The sequence below is a fragment of the Rhea americana genome, unplaced genomic scaffold (genome assembly GCF_003343005.1).
Source record: "Rhea americana isolate MKP2758 unplaced genomic scaffold, rheAme1 scaffold_154, whole genome shotgun sequence".
Taxonomy (NCBI): Eukaryota; Metazoa; Chordata; class Aves; order Rheiformes; family Rheidae; genus Rhea; species Rhea americana.
This window is the reverse complement of record NW_028185639.1, coordinates 1,912,084-1,932,502: the sequence shown is the minus strand read 5'-3', so window position 1 is coordinate 1,932,502 and position 20,419 is coordinate 1,912,084. Positions and strand designations below refer to the sequence as shown.

The following is a 20,419-nucleotide window of genomic DNA, read 5'->3' as shown; positions in this document are numbered from 1 at the left end:
GGTGTTCTTGGGTACCCTGGGAGCCACACACCAAACATCTCCGCACTTACTGGTGGWCCCAAAACACACACCTGCAACACCACCCACTAACACCCYTGTGGCACAGCGCATCGTTCGGACRGGAAAGAGGAAAGATGAGCTCAGGACACCACGGAGAGGTACATGTACACCATCCTACAGCTTCACGCGCCTGCATCCCTTTAAACAAAGGGATGAAGAGTAGSCCTCCAAATTATAAAAATAGCTTGAGAAAAAGAGTCAAATGAGCTAAAGAAATGAATAGCTAAAAAGAARCTGTAGGACACTTCTCCCATTTCCTCCTTTTTCTCATCTGAGCAGCACGATATAAAACACAAACTGCGAAGCTGGAAGCACTCACTAGAAACGACAAGCACTTAAACGCCCTCAGGTCAGGCAGCCTCCTGGAGCTCCGGCTCTCCTGCCCCGCTCACGTTCTGGTTCCCGTAGGGACGGAGGGCATTTCGCAGCTGTCCCAAAAGCGCACGGCGGCTGCGGAGCCGCGCCGCGGCCGCCCCCGACGCCGCCCACGAGATGGCAGCAGGAAGACGACACGTCGAGCAGGGCGCGCGGCTGAACGCCAGCCAGCGAGGCGCCCGCTTCTAGGCCGCGTTTAATTTTCTAAAACGTGGAAAATTATTTCATCACAGGTAAGAAGAGATGGGTCGATAGATCATACTGCACAACCTAAGTTTTTTTGAAACAGGTGACCACAGGTGGCAAAAACCCAATGAAAAAATATTAATAGGTGCAGAATAAGGCTTTCTAAGCGACAAATCAATTTTCTGAGCTCCCAAGGAAAACAGGAAGGCCCTGAAGAAGTGGCAACAACAGCACAAAAACCAGCAGTAGGAAAAACAGCACTGGAACCCAGTACTAAAATCCTTCAGCATCTTGTCTCCTGAAATTACCTACTAATCAGGTAATTAGGCCTGATAATTAGGCTTCCCTGATTAAAACGCTCAAAAATCYCTGTTTTAATCTTCGCTGTTGGGATTTGCTCTGCCTGCCCTCTGCTCGCCCGCCGCGGGAGCGCTGCCGGCCTGGCTCCCGCCCTCCCTCCCCAGGCCCCGCGAGCACCCTGCAGCCCCTGCCCTGGCATCTCTGCCCTACCGCATCTTTTCTTGCTGTTTTCACCACTCTTTAGGCCAAGTTCTGCATTCTACYTCTCCACCTCCAACCTCTCCTCGGCCACCTCTCTGCAAGTTATGAAACGTAGCATTTTGAAAGACTGGAGATAAGTTATCTTTCCACCATCTGATTTTTATCTTCCTCTTATTTTTCCATCTAAGAATAGATRCATTATAATTCACGTCTTAGACTCTCTCTGGCTTTCTTCCCATCCTTTCTCTCCACACTCTGTCCTTCATTAAATTATATCATTCTTCTTGTAATGTAACTAAAATTATCTTTTCTTTGTTCTCTTCAGTGCTAGATCCTTTTTCCATTCACCGATGAACCGATTTCTCATCGTTCGCTAATCCGAACTCGCCTCATCAGCCTCCTCGCTTCTGGCTTCTCCCACCCCCAGTTTTCCGAGGAGGCTGTTGCTGGGGTCCTCTTCTCCCGGGGCCACGGAGAGAAGCCCTACCCTGAACACGAGGTGACTTTTCAGACTCCAGAATCACGTGGAATAGGACATACGCACCACGCGTCACTGCTCCCTTCAGTTTAAACCACTCTGACCTTTTCCTGGAATTCAGAATCCCACTAGAAACGGCCCCTCTTTACGCGCGTTTCTATTCTGAACTGTTTGGGTCACGCTGGGTACGGCGGCGGCGAGGCTCGTGGGGAAAAGCAGCGGCTTGCAAACGCGCGGACGCCACGTGGGCCGCCGACCATCCCGAGAACAAGCCGCTTCTCAAAACCGACATACAAGCAGCCTCTCTTCTCCCCGTGTTTCCATTTCACACAAAATTATACCCCACAGCCAAAAGCAAGCTTTAAAAATCTGTTGCAAAAACATATTCAGACAGGGAAGAGGTCTTTTTAAAAAGAATACAAAAAATAAAAGAAAAGGAGAGAAGGAGACACACACACAGAGAGAGAGAGAACGAACTAAATGAAATCAAATTAACAGCCTGGAAAATTTCTTTTTAGTTTCATCATTCAGCGGGAAATGGAAGAAAGTAGATGAATTATAGAAAGCAGACTCTATTCTCTGACATTTATTTTTAGCTAATAGGCTTTTTTTTTTTTGATAAAGTAAAAATTTCTTGACTCACGGTGAAAACTCACTGAGCTTCAGAATGAACGCAGAGGAGAACTGGCTGGGCGGACTTCACGCAGGAGTGAACGGCAGGTACAAACGGACAAAATTTGTAAGTGACTGACTGCTTAAATATTCCTAGAAATCCTCAGTGGACTAAGAGGTTCCCTAAAACATTGAGCTTGAAAAGATTTCTTAGCATTTTGTAGCGATACAATTGGACCTACTGAAGCCCTACTAAGGATGCAGTGATACTACCTGGCAGTACCACAGGCCTCTTATTCTCAGCACTGCAATCTGTACTCCAGTCAAAGAAAAAAGTGAAATAGAGGCTATTTTTTTCTTGTATTTGCTATATATATTTTTAAAACTTATTAACAAAACAGAAAAAACCCTTTAGGTCAGGCTTTGTTTCACCAGAAATAACAGGTTTACTCAAAAACTAGTTTCAAGTCCATCGATATGATCATTACGGTTATTTTGATGGAAATGTTTAGATTAAGATTTCTGGTGTACTGTAATATATTCTAGAGTTTACTGGCAACCTCTTGACATTTATATTCAAAGATCTATTTGATTTAAATACCAGGTTTACCTTTAAATGACCTTGTCAGTGATCTCATTACCCTGCTCTAAAACTACAGAGATAAGGAAAATCCACAGCAAATTAGTAGTATTATCATGGCATTTTGCACCAACTTTACATTAACAGTGGAGAAACAAARAGATAATAAACTGAGTGTTACGTACAAGTCTTTGGTGCACCAGATTTCAAAGTCAATGGAGACAAACCGATAGGGATCAAAGTAATTTTTTTCTCCTTATTTCTAAGGGCAATTTCTAAAGAAAAGTGCAGATTCTGCACACTATTTGAACATTATGTTTTTATCACTTCTGTTTGCACAAACAACTTTCAAATGCAAACGGAGTGTTACTTGGTTCAGTGCCTTGGAAAGCTCACCGCTTTCACAAGCGGTAGTAGAAGAACAGTCTCCTGCTGCTGCTATCTCCCTTGGACAGTGACAGGGAAAGTTCAAGACACAAACGCATGGGAGAAGGAATGTAATTACTAGACCAATTAATGCAGTTGGAAAATGGACTTCTGGACACACGAGTTTCACTGTAACATTTAGGGCAGTTTTATGCCTCTTAGAGAAGCAGCGTCATCAACAGAAATGAAGACAGAAGATAAAACGTGATCCGTAACAGGACAGGAAGAGTGAAGGACAGGAAGGAAACGACACCCACCCCTCCTATTATATGGGAGATTGGATTGCGTTGTGAGGGTTGAACAGCCTGCGGAAAGAGAAGGAACTGAAGAGAAGGCAAGCACCGAGGACAGCCCCGTGCCTCCAGAAGGGCTGAAGCCTCTGCAGCCAAGGATTTCTCCCCSTCATGGGTGAGGGTGGCAGGGTCAAAGTACTAAGGTGCCTCACCGGGACAGACTGATGGGTGGTTATGGACTGGCCGATGCTCGCACCAGACCCACTACTCCACCCGCATAGCTATCCCGCCGTCCACAAAGCTGACCTCCTCCAGACGCGCTGGAGCTCCTCCCAAAGCTAACCCGCACTSCTGATAGCTGAGTATCTATTAAAAAAACGCAGTAAATCCCCATTTTGTTTACTTTCTCTGCTGACCTCCTCTCCGTGAGTTGTTCTAAATCAAGACACGGCGAGAATACAAAGAGAAGCCAAAGCAGTTACAGCTTCCTGTGGAATAACGCAGAGAACCTGTTGCGTACAGCCTCCAGAGTGAGAAATACTGGTGAACAGCAGATGAGGTAGATCTCAACATCTGAGACAGATAAATGGGCTTCTCCCCAAAAAAGCTGTGCATCCGCTAGCACGTATCTTGAGCTGAAACAGCAGGAAAACCTGTAAAGCCTGTACTTCCAGTGAAAAGCCAACAAGAAACTGGAAGAAAAATACATGGAATACATATTATCCGAGAAGCCTATGTGTTTTCAAGTAATTGACACTGTCTACAAAATACACATTAAAAAACAACAAAAAAAGGCATCTGTTAAAAGAAAGGCAAGTGCATATATCTGCTCTGTGCCTGACACGAGGAGACAGAGCTTCCCCTGCCAGGGAAGAGGCGTCATAAACCAAGCAGTATTCTTGCTAAAACATAGAAAATTCAACCTAAAACAAGCGCAGCAAAGAATAACCTGTTAAAGAATAAACAAACCATTTCAACTACATCTTAGGGAAGTGTCAGGAATGATTTAACAAACTGAAAGAGACAAAGCAATTACCAGGTGCCTAGAAGCACTAGGAGTGGCATTAGCGGGAAGGCTCCATCCATCCTGGCCGACACCAAGATGGGAATCGGCCAGACCTCTACAGTCACAAGAAAGAGAAAGGGGAAATGGCCTGCCACCCCCAGAGGCGACAAGATCTTTCACGCTTTGAGGACCTCACTGATCTTGAAACTAATCTAACACATCATGACCAAAAAACCCCAAACAAAAAAACCCATAAAACCAAGGCTAGGAGTGGACACCTCACAAGCAGCAGCTGGAACAAGGTCCAGCTCATCAGCAGCTTCTACTGATGAAGCCAAAAAGAGCACTCAGAATAAAGCCTCACCAGTAACACCAGACTTTGGAAATTAATCTTGCACCACTGAAACCACTCACTCACCCTTCAGGAATATTTCTGACAAACTTCTAGCTGTGGAAGCGTCAAGCTCCTACAGCATGATCTTAGAGGTACAAAGGCATGGCTCAGCAGCAAAATATACAGAAAATAAACCTGTGAGAAATGGTTTCAGTGAGAGCCCTGTGAGATGCAGGAAAAAACTGCAGCTCCTACCAGAGTCTAGAAATAAAATAGCATGAACAGCAACTAAGAGAGAGGTAATAAAAAAAACGCAAAGAGTCTCTGCTACTGGAATCAGATTACCACCAATGCATTTTACTAAGGTAAAGAGAAATCTTCAGGATTTTTGAAAGGAAATTGGGAGGGAATTTTCTATGAAGAATGGATTAGTACTGAAAGTAAAGGAATGTTCTAATGGAAGCAGTCCTGAAGGTTTTTAAAGGATTCGGAGTAGTTACTATAATCCTGCGCACGCAGCAACAGGCACTGCTGGCACACAGAGGAAAGGCTCCAGGACCGCTGGATTTCTGTCAAGCAGCAGAAACCCCCCTGCCCAGAACCTCGGGCAACGTGGGGTGCACGTAGCTGGCCASGGCAGTGCGGCCAGAAGGTCTATCTGTGCACTCTTGGAAGCACTCACCAGGCTCTGGGGAAAGGAATGGAGCACTTCACGCTTTTTACTAAGTAAGAACGTTTGTTAGCAGAAGCCTCCTCAAATTAGTTTTATTTTGGGGGAATTATCATGTATTTAAATGCAATCACTGGTGCCCTTGGGCTTCAGAAGAGGAATGGGAAGTGACTAAGCCACAACAATTTGGTCACTCTGTCCTAAGCACATCTGATAAGACTAAAACATGCTTAAAAACTTCTCATTCAGAGAAGCACGTTTTTACTCTATTACACATGAATCTTGCTCTGTAAGCAGTATAAATCACATGTTCACTCGATAAAGTTATGTCTTACACTTCAGTTCATCACCCTGCCTCTCTTCAGTTTGAGGGTCCAGATCAGAGCTACTATAAGCAAATGTAAGGAAGAGGACAAGACGCTTGTTGGCAGAAGCTGGATAACATGCCAGCAGTCTGCGAGTGCTCGTTCCAGGAGAGGATGACTCGGCAGCACCAGGAGGGGGGAAAGCAAGTCCTTACAGGAAGGACAAGACAGCGAGAAAAAACGAAGCAGCACAAGTGCTCTGCACTTCGAACAGGACTGGGAATTTTCTTTCCTGCATCCAAGGACAGATCTATCTCGGGCTTTAAACTTGAATATTCAGAAGCCCTCCTCAATTCCACTGGCACAAAGGAGCAAAAAGTCCAGCCAAGGACACAACTCAGGAAAACACTCATTACCAACGCAAAAAAAAAAAAGTCAACGTGTCAAACTTTGTTCACGCTGAGGTCACCGATTCCAAGTTTGCATTTAACAAAGGATGATTCGAAACTAGTGACTAAGCACGATCTATCAGCACACGAACAATTAAACTCCAAGGTAAAGTTTGTGAATCACACACAATGATTCACAAGTTCGTAACGCAACATTGATAACTCAAGTACAAAGGACAAAACTGCACTCAAAGTATACTGCAGCAATACAGCACCTGAGCAACCATCAGATACTGTGTACAGCAAAGCATCAACATGGGGCCAGGCCTCCTCTTCTGCAAAATCTGTTTAATGAATGCAGCCACCGGCTCCCATTCCAGCCATGCTCTTAAAATAAGTAAAGCGTAGGACGCTTCCCCATCCATGATTTTGTATGTGCTACTACTTAGCAATGCTCCAACTCAGCTGCTAGCTCCAGAACATGTTTATGTCCATCTCTACCAAGACCAGCAGCACCTACGCGTAAGCACGTGCTCGAGTGCTCTGCAGGGCAGTATGGAGCTGCCAAACCACCTCCTGGGACACGAAGGCGTTCAAGGTTGTGCCAGCATCTTTACGACTGCCGCACACGCCGCTACGCCAAGCACCCATCACCTGGCAGTCCCTGGCGTGCCGAAAGCAGCCGCGCAGCCGAAGCACGGCGGCACGAGCGGCTGCATCCCAGGTCCTCTTCGCTGGGGAAAGCCGGCCGCCCTGGCAGCAGCTGAGCCGCTTCCTACGGAAAAACGCTTAATGCTTTCAGTGCAAGCGCCGAACCTCCTCCCCACGCAGCGCTATAAAGCTAACGCTTTCCAACAGGCTTTCACAGTTAATTAAAGGCTACGCCTGCCAACTCCTTAAAATACGCTCCTGCACACCGAGACGGTGCAAGTGAAAACGCGTAGCTCTGTTCACACGTATCCTGCAAACGCTCCTGCGATCCTCTCTTTTCATCTATGCCTTGACTGACAAACTTAATTATCTAACAGACAGCTTTAATCATTGATGCAACTGCATGTAGTTCCTTTTTATTTTTATATATATTTTATATATACACACACACACACACAATGTATATTATTCAGCTGGCGAGATGCACAGGCACAAACGGCATCCAACATGAGCAGCGGCAATCCTGATCAGATTCATTCTAAGCAAGCATTTCCCCTTTTCTTTCATAACACTAATCATATACACATATGAATGGAAACCTAGTAAACCAATAGACTTAGGAAAGGTATTTATACTATAGATCTATAACAACCATATCACACACACGCCTCTATTCATATATACCTGTTCCAAAGTACTAATACTTGTCCCAAGTCTACTACTTTATTAGTTATTCAGTGTCACAAAACTGAAAAAAGTATTTCTCACAATACTAATGAAGTTCAGTTTTCAATTTAATTTCCCTACACCATGATTAACTAGAAAAATATATCCTTTAGTTACCTACAACTTTACTGAAAATAACTATTTTCTTAATCACGAAATTACACCAAGATGAAGCAAAAAACCTTTCAGAGTCCCAGAATTCTTTATATGGAAAATATGGAAATATCTCATGGCAACAAGACTGGATTTATGCTGGTCTAACATATATCTATTTGGATATGTCCTTAAAAGAAGTTAAGCTATTTTAAAAATACATTTTAAGGTACATAAGGGTAATGTTTATTTTCTGCCAAACCTGTAAGTATTCATGCACAACATACATTGTGATGCTAAATACTCTGTACTATACTTTCCTTGAGAATGCATTGCAACAAAAGATAAAAAACAGTCCACAACCCTGAAGTTCTGATCTTACTCCACCATCCGTATTAGGAAAATCCAGCCAAATGTAAACTGTAGTATGATTATTACCCACATGTTTTTCCTACAACTCTAATTAACTGGTTTATAAATAACTGCAACCCATTTGAATTCAAAAAGTCATGAATCTTAACTATATCCTTACCCTAATGAATTCCCAATATGTTTCAAATTTAACTTCTATTACCAACTTCTTATTGAAAGATTAAAGGCTATTTGAAGAACCAACGTGCTAAGAGTATTAACAGCAGTTAATCCACTACCCTGCATTTATAACACCATACATGCTGTAACTGTTAGCAAGGCACAGGGGCCATCCTACTAACACACTCAAGTTCTTGATTTTGGAATGCCTTGACACCAGACATGTTATGTTGAAAACCAGGGTARATAAAATAGATCTATAATTGCATGGAGATAAAACAGAACTCTGGCAACATCTACAACCACCACCATACTGTATCTTGTGTGCTTTTTGGCAAAACCATGTTATGTGCCCTGGGTCTTACTCGGCCTTGAGGAAGAAATCAATCCAATGGTGTCCTGTTTCATACTAAAATGTTAGGAGAAGAGATCTTTTTTCCTTTGAATAATGCAAAAATAAATCTCAGACACCTGTGGTGTTGCATAAATACTCAGCAAGTAAATTGGTTAATATTGCTTTTGAAGAGATACCTTGTATGACACAAATAGAAGACAGGCTTACAAATTCAAAAACTGGCTTCAATTATAAACCCTGATGTTGAGCTATCACCTCCGGTATAGAAACWATTAAACAAATACATCTCCCATTTCACCATCGGAATACCATTACTGTAGATTTAAGGTAAATGAGAAGGAAATTCCAGCAAAAGCACACCTAGTTCTCATTTTGGCATTTTGAGTAAGCTGACACATAASCAGGTAAAAGCAATGTTATAATCACCCTCTGGGAGGCAGAGATACAGTCTRGAAAAAGGTTACAGTATTAAGGAACCTGCTGACCGAAGTCTCAATATAGATAGGAGTAACWCCAGGGTATGATAAAGACTATGTCAGGTCATCATGCTTATTTTTTTATATATAAGTCCTACTTTCCCATTAATAAGAGTTTGGGTTTTTTAATTAAAAAATTAGCCTTATGCACATTTTGGCTACTTTGATTCAGTTAAGAATGTAGATTTTGTTCTGTGAAAAAAAGTCACAGTATTATGAAAATACTTGCTTTTGTAGATAAACTTTCATGAGCCAGAGCTCATGATATGCATGAGCTGAGGTACAACACCACATACCAACTACTCAAAGCAATCAATGATCTTTCCTCGAGGAAAGATCTGCATTTACAAGCTAAATGCTTTTTGATTGGGCACTGCTCTAYGGGGGATGAAAGTCCGAGGCCTTTCCCGCATTGCAACAGAACCCATTCCAGGACTAACACATCAGCAACGCATAAGCTGTCAGAGATGGGGATCCAGGGCACCCTATTAAATCCAAATGGAGATCTTTCCTKCTAAAACATCGTAGTCTGAAGAGTGGCTGTCAGTTTACTGCCAAGGGAAACACAGGGGATGCCAAAACGCAGCTCATCACTCCAGAAGAAATACATAGTGATCTAGCACAAGTGTTTGATAGCAGAGTAGGCTATATGGAAGCTCTTTACATCCTATTTTTAGAAATAAAGCACTGAGGGAGATGTTTGGAAACTAACCTCAAACTGAAGTTAGAGAATGGTTTTCAAAATTTTACTGTTGTGCATGTTTCTACACTACATGCGTCTTTAGTCAATGGTCCTATAATCCACATAGGTTATTTTAAGTTTTACTCAGAACTGTCATATGGAAACGCCAAAACTGTTTTGGTTTTGCTTGGAGGGAATCTGGCAAAGAATATTCAGAACCTGTCAGTTCTGCAGAATACCTCCAGCAGGCCACCACAGGCCAAAGCGTGCTTTGCCAAGACCAAGTGCCTGATGCTGCTGGGGAGCTCCGGGATGCACAGCCCCAAAAGAACTAAGTAAACTTTGCAGACTCGGAAGGATCTGAGACAAGTCAYGTATACACACAGTGGTACCAGTTCACAGCACTGAAACCAGTTTGTCTGCCRGGCATGAGTCTGTGAGCCACGTACACTTCATGGGACGTTCAACAGCATCCAATTCTCAAGACCTTTTTAGTACCAAGTTCTTAGCGTTAGATGCCCCAAGTGAAGTACCTGAAGCCAGTGGCTCAGAAGTGTCGCACCTCAAACACTGGAGTCACCTTAAGTGATAAGCGTTAAACGCTGCTTTAMAGCACTACGCTGGCCCAGTCAACACAAGCAAGCTGAAAACTACGGCATCAAGACTTTCACAGCACAGCTCACCCAATTTAACAGCCCCAAGCACTAGGCACTAAATGGTATTAATCCAAATGGATATAAAGCCCCCATTTCACCACGAACTGGAAGTAGACCTATTAACAATCATCACTTAACCAAAAATACTGAAGCTGTACTTTTGGTACCACCAAGACAGAGGATCTTCATACTATGGAGTGCCCCATGCTTCATACAAATTACTCCCTGGCATCATTTCTGCCACGCTCTCAGCTCCAGATTGAGTTAATGCAGCAGGAGGTTGGGGCCCAGTATTATTTATAGCATTCCTGGACCAGTGTTAGCAATTGGAGGATGAGTCAACAGTGCCAAAGTCTGTCCTGACACAAAATTCACACCAGACAGTTCTAGGTTCTTCAGCAAACTGTACAACATGTACCAAACAGTGACACGTAACCCGGGCTGCTGCTCCTTAGAGCAGCAGATACCAGAAATTCAGCATGGTCTCAATCACTGCTCAAGTGAGAGGACCTGAGAACTGTGCCATGGACAGGGTGAGGCTGGAGCAACCTCTTCTACTGCTGCATGCCACTACTAAGCACGTAAAATCAAAGGCTTTAGGTTTCGCTTTAAAAGAGACAGACAGGAAAAAGAAATCAACAAGGGAAGCATCAGTGGCTCCGTATTTATTCTAACGGACACCTTTGTGTATTAAGGAAGAACAGAGAGAAGCTGAATCCTCTCCTCTTTCACATCCTCAGGATCCTCCAGAAGCAAAAGAGAAGCACTAGCAGCCCCAAAGGAAACTGCTCGCTGTTAGAAATAATAATAATAAAAAAAMCACAATCACACACCTTTATGCGGCACCAGTCAAAAGGGTGAAAAATGCAACACTATATAAAGGGAATGGTGAAGCAAAAGCTTATTTATTACTGCTTCTTCTAAAGAAGGGAGCACCCACCAAGCAGGGAAGTATGCTCTGAGCCTTTAGAGCCCCACAGGCTGAGGGCTCCTTGGCTTGATGAGGCTGAACTCCTAAACCTGCAAATCCAGTGACACCGCTGTGCGGCTAGGGCAGATAACAGTCATCGCCCTTCCCTCCTCTCCTTCTCCAAAGGAAGGATACAACCACGTTTAAATGGCAGTAAGCTGCAGGAGAGCCTTGCCATCTTCCCTCCAGCTAGTGTCCCTCATGAGCAYTGCAGAGCAAGCTGGATCTCTCCCTCTCTTAATAGCCATATTAGTATACTGCCTTCAGCATCCTGCATCTTCCTCTCCCTCCCCCCCCCTCCCCCGGCTTTTTTTTGGCTGAGCTGCCCTTTCCTCTGCAGCCTGAAAAATTTTTTCCTGCTGTCTGCCTAGATAGCCAAAAATACACGCAGATAAAGCCAAGTTTCAAGTATTGTTCTCAGGTTCTTACGCAGCAGCTCGGAACTCATGCAAAAACACGACAGTCATCCAGGATACTTCTTATGCTAAAAAGAACATAAACTTTTTAAAGATCAACTACAAGATACCAATATGATTAACTGTAAATACAACCTTCATTTTGCTCCAAATGTTACTTTACTAAATCTTTAGTAATGTGTGGGAAGTATACTACTAATTGCAGAGTCTCCTTCTCATCTGCAAACCCAGTAACACTTCATTATGCACACAAGAGTGTGGTATAAACCACCACACCTGTAGCACATTACAGCAGCAGAAAGAGTTCATTTCAAAATGTGCTGCCATGCTTCAGAACTTACCAGTTAAAAGGGAGAGAAAGGTAAGAAATGGGGAAAAGATTTAGTAGTGCTATTAAAAAGAAATCCCTAAATATAACGTTCAAGACTTAACATGAGGACAATTCCATACTTCTTAACTTTGCGTCTTCTAAGTTTAACAGAATTTTTAACATTAGGACTGGGTAGGTTTGAGAGAAGAGGTTCATGTGTTACAAATGCACCTAATATGCAGCTGCTGTAAGAAGAAAAATTTATTTAAGAAAAATATAATGGTGATACTCCTAAAAACAAAACATAGCAGGATAAAATAAATCTTGGAAGCTATGGCCAATCAACAAAACATWATTTAAATAAAGTGTTAAAATGAAAACAATTTTGCTCAATTTTATTACCATTATTTGATGCAATTTCTGAGACGTCAAATCAGCAGAACAGACATGTAATTGGAAGCAACATCCCTGGTATTCTTCTCTTAAGGTTCCAAGAAAGACCAGATAGCTTGAAGATGGGCAATCTTATAACAATATATATTGACCAAGACATATTTACGTCCATTAAGAGCGAGCTTTATCAGTCAGTCTCAGCTTAAGCAGAGGCAAGCGCCAAACAGATAAATCCTTTTCTGTTGGTTTTAAAATAAGTGCACAGTTATTCTTGCCATAGATATTCGTTTGGAAACCTAAGTATCAATTAACACAAAAATAGTAATTTTAGTTGCCTAAAATTTTATTTTCTCCCATACTTTGTATATATAAATCCTGGGGACTATTTAGGCTCTACATATGARAAAAGAACCTCTTGCTATATAGATCTATTGACAGGATAAAGGCCCTAGACTTCACCTAGAACAAATACTGAACAACAGCCGAATATACCTATAGTCATAGGTTTTGCTGGTTTCAGACAGGATTCACTCCCAGACACTGTACCAGGACACAAACGCATGCATTCCCACAGGAAAACAGTGCRCTGTGTGCTATGAAAGGAAGTTTTAATGCCTTTTATAGGAGARGAAAATGAGGAATAAGCACATGAACTAAACCAGAGCTGATGGTGCATTCTGGTTCTGTGCAATGCCCTGTTAATTCATACGAGCTTATTACAGCGGCAAAAAGGCAGCACTCAATAATTTTGGAATTGACATAAATAAATGAAATGAGACCAACCGGGCATTAGAGTTYGTAATTACATCATCTTACAAGGACATTTGTTACTGCACAAGAACATGGCAAGCAGTACCATAACCTCCTTCGGCCCTCAAAAAATACGCAGCATTTTATCCCAATATATCGGYGTTACGCAAGGAGCAATTACAAGAATGGTTTTAAATTCTGAAATCAAACAGGGAATTGGATATTTACAGAGAGCTTTTCACTCAAAACAGTGAAATTTACTACTGTCATGGAAGTGATCCCCCCCCCTTTTTTTTTTCCTTCTTTTCCGAGTTTCAAATGCCTCAAAAGCTAGATCAGGGGAAAAAGCTCTTCCTGCTGGGTTCTGAAGCCTGCCAAGCAGGCAGGCCCCAACGCAGCCGCGCTCCCCGCGGCGCCCGCCGTCCCGCGCCCAGCGGGCGGGAGGGTCGTCGCCCGCCGTCCCCGGGCCCCCCCGGCCGCGGCTCCCTCTCCGGCGGCCTGCTGCAGCCCCCGACCGCCCTCGCGGCGAGGACGGCCTCCTCCTCCTTCCCGCGCTTCGCCGCGCGCCCGCGGCCCTCGTCCTGGCGCTGATCACCACCGAGAAGGGCCCGCCTCCGCCTTGTTTACTTCCTTAGAAAAGACAAGGAAGCGTTCGCAAAAATAAAAGCTTCCTTCAGGAGGGAAAATTTATCTGTTTGTTTTTAAGGAGGGAAAAATGACAACCCCCATTCCCTGTTGGCCACGCAGATACCAAGAACGATATCCTTCAGCTTCCACGTCACAGTCACTGAAGCACCGTCGCGAGCTTCAAAAGGCCCCAAAAACTTCAGCAAAAGAGAAGAAATCGGCACAAAAGCTCACCATCTTGCAGGCGAGGTTGCRTTACTCCGTGCCTTGCCTGCCCGGAGGCACCACGCGGCAGGCCAGGGTGGCACGCCGGCCAAGCAACCCGCCCCAGCGCCGCCGCTCCTGCCACGCGCGCCCGGGAAGACCCTGTCCCCCCGCGCTCGCCAGCGCTGGAGGCTCCTGGCCACGCCACCCCGGGAACCAGCGCGCAGCGGCTCCCCGGAGGGCGCAGGGCCCCGCGCCGCTCGGCCTTGCTCGCCCAGGAGCGCTGCCGCCTCGCGCGCGCGAAGAGCCCGAAACGAAACAGATACTCTCAACAACCTGAGGAAGTTCAAGTGTAGCGAAACATAGTGCACCACCAGGCTTTCATTTAAATATACATATACAACTTCAACTCACTGATACAGACAAACAGCCAGGAAGGCAAGAACATCTTGTTCAGAAATCCATTACCGGGACATCCGTTTTTTAAGCACACCCATTTTCTAAACACRCAGATGTGATTTGTTTGCTTCTCCAGAATCTTTGAAGGAGCCACAACTCAAACCCCAACTGAAGCCGGGCACGGCCAAGGTAGCGGCAGCACCGCTGTCCRAGCGGGCAAGCAAGCACAAGTTTTACAGGACCTACGGCGAAGCACCTTCGGCCCGTGCTCCTGCGCTCGACGCGCTTCCCAGGAGAGCCGCGCCGGAGGCGGGCGCTCCCTGGGACCCCGGGGGCCAGCGAAACGCTGCAGAGGCGGGGAGCGTTTGCAGGGCACGCTTCGAGCAACGCTCGGGGGCCTCCCCGGCACCCGCAGCCTCCCTTTGGCYGAGGACGAGCACCATTTCCCTTGCTTTTGCAGGAATCAAAGATTTCTGTCCTGCCACGAAATCCGGCTGAAACGGGCCAAGAGATTCAAAAGGCATCAGCAAGAAAATCAAACGGATGGCGCGCTCCTAGATTCCTCYTTCCGAGGAAACCCAGCCAAGGAGACAAAGTCTCCCTGCTCCTTAGAGGGGCGGCYCTGCCTCTCGTTCCTGGAAAATGTCACGGCCGTCGCCTTGACCGTGACTGCTGYGAGCACCTCTATCGTCCCTCTATTTATAACGGGGGGAAAAATAAATAAAAATGACCGCTGGAGYGCTTCCCCGCTCTGCCGCCTTCCACCCGCGCGGCAGCGGCACTGCCCGGCCGGGCTCCGGGTCCCCCCGGGGCGGCCCGCGCGCTCCAAGGGACGATCCTGCTTGGCGCAGACGGGGGATATACAGCCTAGGCATGCCCCCGAACCCACAGAACACAGCTGTGGGTTCCTCGTTCCTTGGCAAAACGGTACAATCCCTCCGTTTTCTTCCCCCTTCTCCCGCTCTGGAATTGGTTTGACATTTCAGTAATTTCATCCTGAAAGACAGTCTATTTTTAGAGCCACAAGGGAGGGGAAAACAGTTCACATTTGGAAAGTTGTGGTGTATACCRCGGTACCGCTGAGCAGATCTGCTTCCCTCAAAACCTGCCCTGTTCGTCACTGGATTTCTGACTTTTTCTGTATTTCCTCCCTCGGCGCGGCCCTGCGCTCCGYGGCATCCACCCGCGCTGACGGGGAGCCTCGAGGCCCACGCCACGTCTCCGCAGACCTCCAGCAAACCCACTGCCACGTTCACGCACACACAGGGAAGCAACTACCGTCATCATCCTTCCCCTTTCTTCCCCCCCCCCTTTTTTTTGTTATTTAATGCACTTTCATTTAGCGCAAGCAGACTCTGGGGAACGGATCAAAGCAGCAGCCCATTACCTTTCCCGAGCAAGGTAYGCAGTGTCAGGCCAACTTCCACATTTCCTTTGTAGTCATGTCCTCAAGACCTGAAAAATACTGGAGCAAAACAAGCAGCTACGCTCGGCATATACTGAATTTAGGGCTGCACACGTCTGGCACGGCATGAACAGTGATTTACTGTGAAACCATTTAGCAATGTTAACTTGATAGTTGTGTACAACTACGGTTTTAAACATGGTTCTCAAACGCTGCTGTTCCCTGTMTTCAAGGACGACTGCCTAATTCAAGCTACAGCAAACATGTAAAAGCTATAAGGCAGACTGTTACAGCGGTAAAAAACATTTTAGTCTTAGTATGAATTATCCAGGTTTTTCATTTAGCATTTCTGCTGTTACATTCAAAGTAAAAGTCTACTCTCATGTGTATGAGTTTCCACAGGAAATCCTGCCCTTCGTTCACTCTTATCCCTACAGAGAACCATTTCCTTTTATTTGAAAGGCAACTGTGTTTAGCCCTATGCCGCGGTGAATACATTTTAACACTAAATATAGACTCCTAAGGAAGGAAACATCAGGCAGACAACAAAAGCAAGGGACGTTAGCATGCACTGGGCCGGATGGCGCGTGCTATCCGAAGCAGCACAGCGAATGCGAGAGCACAGATGCTATGTTAACAGAAAGGAACTGCAGATAAATTAACCATAGATTATACACTCTCTAAATATGCGTATTATATGTAAAATATATTAACTTTTCTTTCTAGTTTGAGAAAAGTCAGTGGACGCACTTAAAATAAATTTTAAAAATACACAGATCAAAAAGTTACCTTACTCGCATCCCAAGCGCATACCGTTACTTCAGCCTGTTACTCTTCATGCTAATGGCTAGCAAACCCTTTCCGTGTTTTCTTAAACATACAGGCTTGCACTATTTCTGTCTCCAAGCATGGACTCTTAACCACTGATCTGCAGAAGCTGCACAGACACATGGCAATTACTGCTGTATTCCCTTACAGTTACTTCACCTATGTACATGAGCCACGTTTATTTTACTGAGAAACTTCAGGTACCATTCAAACTACCAGAGCGTGTTTCAATCACAGGGGCCCAGGTGGCACCATGGGCTTCCAGCCCACCCAGGGCCCTGGTGGGACCACGGGGCCTTGGGAAGCTGCAGCAGGGTCCCAAGGCCCCAGGTGGGATCACAGGCAGGAACCACTGGTGGGATCACAAGCTCCCTGATACCACCACACATGCTGAAGTGAGACACTTCTACTGAACAGTAGATCTACAGACCAGTATATGAGAAAATGCCTTCGCAGGGGGAGGCACAGGACTCTGCAGCCTTTCCACCATGCYTAGCTGCTCCCCACCCCGAGGCTTTTCGCTCAACTCCTTTATTCTAAAACTAACTCCTACATTTCTGTCTTTATGGACAATTATTTTTTCCTTTTTTTTAAATACTAAAATGTCAATACATAYTTATCCCATTCCCATTTGTCCTTAAATCATGGAAAGACTTCAGAAACAGTTACACTAAATTGGAATTTAACAGGATACAGTACCTTCCATAAGTATCTTATTTTTTCCCCCCCACTATGGATACAACAGATAAGATTGTTACAGTGACCACCTGGGTGAGCATCAACTCTTTCATCACCCTCAGGAGAAGCTCAATACCACCTCAATAAAGTCTTAATTTATCATTAACCTATTTTCCTAAGAAAGTTATCATGACAACTCAGCATTTGTAGGCATGGACAGACTAATTGAGTAATTAAGTTATTTTCAAACAGATATGACCAGTGAGTAGTGGTATAAAAGGTATTTAATATCTACAGTGCTAATGAAAACCAACAGCTGGGAAGARGCTACCCAGAAGACAAACTACCAAAAGACAAGTAGATATTTAGAGAGAGGATATGGGGGGGGAAGGGGGGAACTTCATCTATTCTATTGCACTTCATAGCTTTTTGTTCTATCTTCCTYGAGAATTTTCCCTTCTTCATGCAAGCAGCCATTTGTTTGAAAGCAACAAAGATACCGACAGGTATCAGGAAAGGGGTCAGCCAATTTCACCCTATTTTTGCAATTTTTAATATAATTCAACACAACGATACACGTGTAGATTCAGCAAAACCATTTCTATTTCAAGAGCTGCGCTCATGTTTGTTTTGCGGCAGTAGGGCCTAAATTATCTCTTTCGGCACATTTTTACCAAGTAACAAGGAAGGATCACATTAGTCAGCCATCAAATTATAGGGAAGTTATTTCATGTTTTTACAGCAGATCTGTTAAGCTGAACTGATTATCTTCAGAGTAGCAGTTCATCCAAGGACTACAGTTAACAGCATTGAACGTGTACAAGACGGTACTGGGAAACAGTTTACAGGCATTCATTAGATGTCAGGTATTATCTAAGTGTTGTTGCTCCTAAAACTGTATCAATTGTCTCACAATACAAAGCAAAGACTACTGAGCAGTTTTAGGGAGTGTGTGTGTGTGTGCATATATATATATATTTAAAAAAAAAAAAAAAGCCAGGTGAGTACCTCAGCCACTATCCCGATGAACAATGCTATTTCTCACTCTGGTGGACAGAGAAAGGAATTTGAAAATATGACACAAGTAATTCCTAAAGCACARCAGACAGAAAGCAAGTTAAGAAGGCCCCAAGATCTCACAATTTTGTGCGCTAGTTACTGGTTGCATCAGGCTTTTTAAGTGTTTGCAGTTGGCAATATGGTCAAATGCAAAACACTCCCAACTCCCAAGAGTAAGATTTTTTTCTTCCCTTTTTAATTAAAAAGGAATGGAAACCAGGACAGAATTACACTTCTTAATTACTCTTCCCTAAAATAGCTGTATCTGCAGTTTCTTACTAATTTAACTCAGTTTTCACTGAGCTGGTAATTGATGCTGGCTTCCCTCTTTTGGGAGAGCAGCTCTGCTAATCACACCTCTCAGCTACCAAAAGAAACAGTGATATTATAGAAGACTGGTGATATTACAGAGGACTGGGGGCACTCATAATGATGTTGCATTGCATAAGAGTGTAGCATCCTTAAGGCTACTTTGGGGACAGCAACGGTAAGTTCTTGCCAACAGAATCTTTGGATTCCTCCTCAYTCCAAACTCTCCCCCCCATTGCCCTCACCACCACTAAAGATTCAGGCTGCCTTCTGCATCCCACCACACAGGGTTGCGGCTCTGCAGACCTTAAAGACATGCCAAAAACCAGGAACGCTCCCCACCACCTCAGCAAGCTCCGTTTGTTTCCATCCACCTCAGTGTCCACACAAGTCTSTAGATAACCACAGCAGGGCTGCAAAAAAAGGCTATAGCTGCCAAAGCAGAAGGTGAGCAAATTTTGCCACCCAAGTTACTACTCCATGCAGCTTTCTTTCAAGGTTTCAGTGCTCTACCTCCCATCCCATTCTACTCCTCCATCCACCTTTACGCTTTGTCTCACGGCAGTTTCTCATGCCACACTGGGCCCAGCTAAATTAAATCCTTGGCAACTTCACCTCCCATTTTAATCTTCCGTCAGACATTTTATCAAGCAACACATTATCTTAGCTCACCTTTTTCATGTGAAATTCTGACCTAAAATTAAGAGTGCCAGCTACGGACCAACACCCCAGCATGCTAGACCCTATACGGATACCTGAGAAAAAAGACAGTCTGTGCCCCACAGAACTCTCATACAAGTGTGTGTGTGCGTGCACACGATGTTAAAAACATCCAGTTGGGGAATACAGCGAGATCAGCAGGCTAGAAGTCAGCATGAAAGGTGTTGTTTCAGGGTATAAGCTGTTCAGTCACTGTTAATGTTTACCGGATCCCTGAAAGGTTTTAATGACAGTTTGCAGATTTCTACAAGGAGGTTTCCCACACAAGAGTCATCATGGGACAGTGCAAAAAGACATTTCCTGGCAAGTCTAGTGAATGAGCAGTCAAGATTAGGACCTGCAGCCAAAAAGCAGGAGTCAGCCTTCCACTACTATTTGACAAACACATTTACTAGGATGGTGACAGAAGCAAAGGGCTTTCACAGTAAAGTCAAGTAGCTTATTCTTAAAACAGGAGAGAATGTGAAATCACTGAAAAGACAAAACAAGAGGTTGAAATTATCCAAGTGACAGACCAGGAAAATTATCTCTGCAAGTCCATTCTGAAYAGATGCTATGCAGACAATAGTGCATTTATCATGGGTAGAGAAAAGCATTTTACGGTCATCAGGATGTAAGACAACAACCTGAACAAAAGCTGGGCAACAGGAAGGCCCATTAGCAGAGGAAGACTGAATGCAAAGCATTAGCAAGATTATGACAGAGCCCAAATTCGAAGATCTAGAAAAACACTGTCTGTATTAGCATATGTAAAACTACTGCAGTGACTCCACAAAAGGTTCACAAGCTCATAGGAGAAGATGCTATTGGTAGAAAGCCTCACAGGACAATAAAACATCTGGAATTAGCAAGATACAAAATCACATATACAAGAACAAAAATACATGCAATAGAATTAAAAACGTTTTCCAAGTCACAAAACCCAGGTTTTCTGGKCCTCTAGACTTACTGCAATAGTTCTTCAGTATAGTTTGCTGCTGGATTTACCTTTTGAAGGAAAAGGTCACAGCATCAGCTACAAGATTC

The 20,419-nt window shown here is 44.3% G+C and overlaps 1 protein-coding gene across 1 annotated transcript in view; it reads right to left on the bottom strand.

The window, feature by feature from the left end:
- The window catches only part of INPP5A (inositol polyphosphate-5-phosphatase A), a 253,222-nt gene that overhangs the window by 172,904 nt on the left and 59,899 nt on the right, over positions 1 to 20,419 (bottom strand). The gene's annotated exons all lie outside the window — the stretch shown is intronic.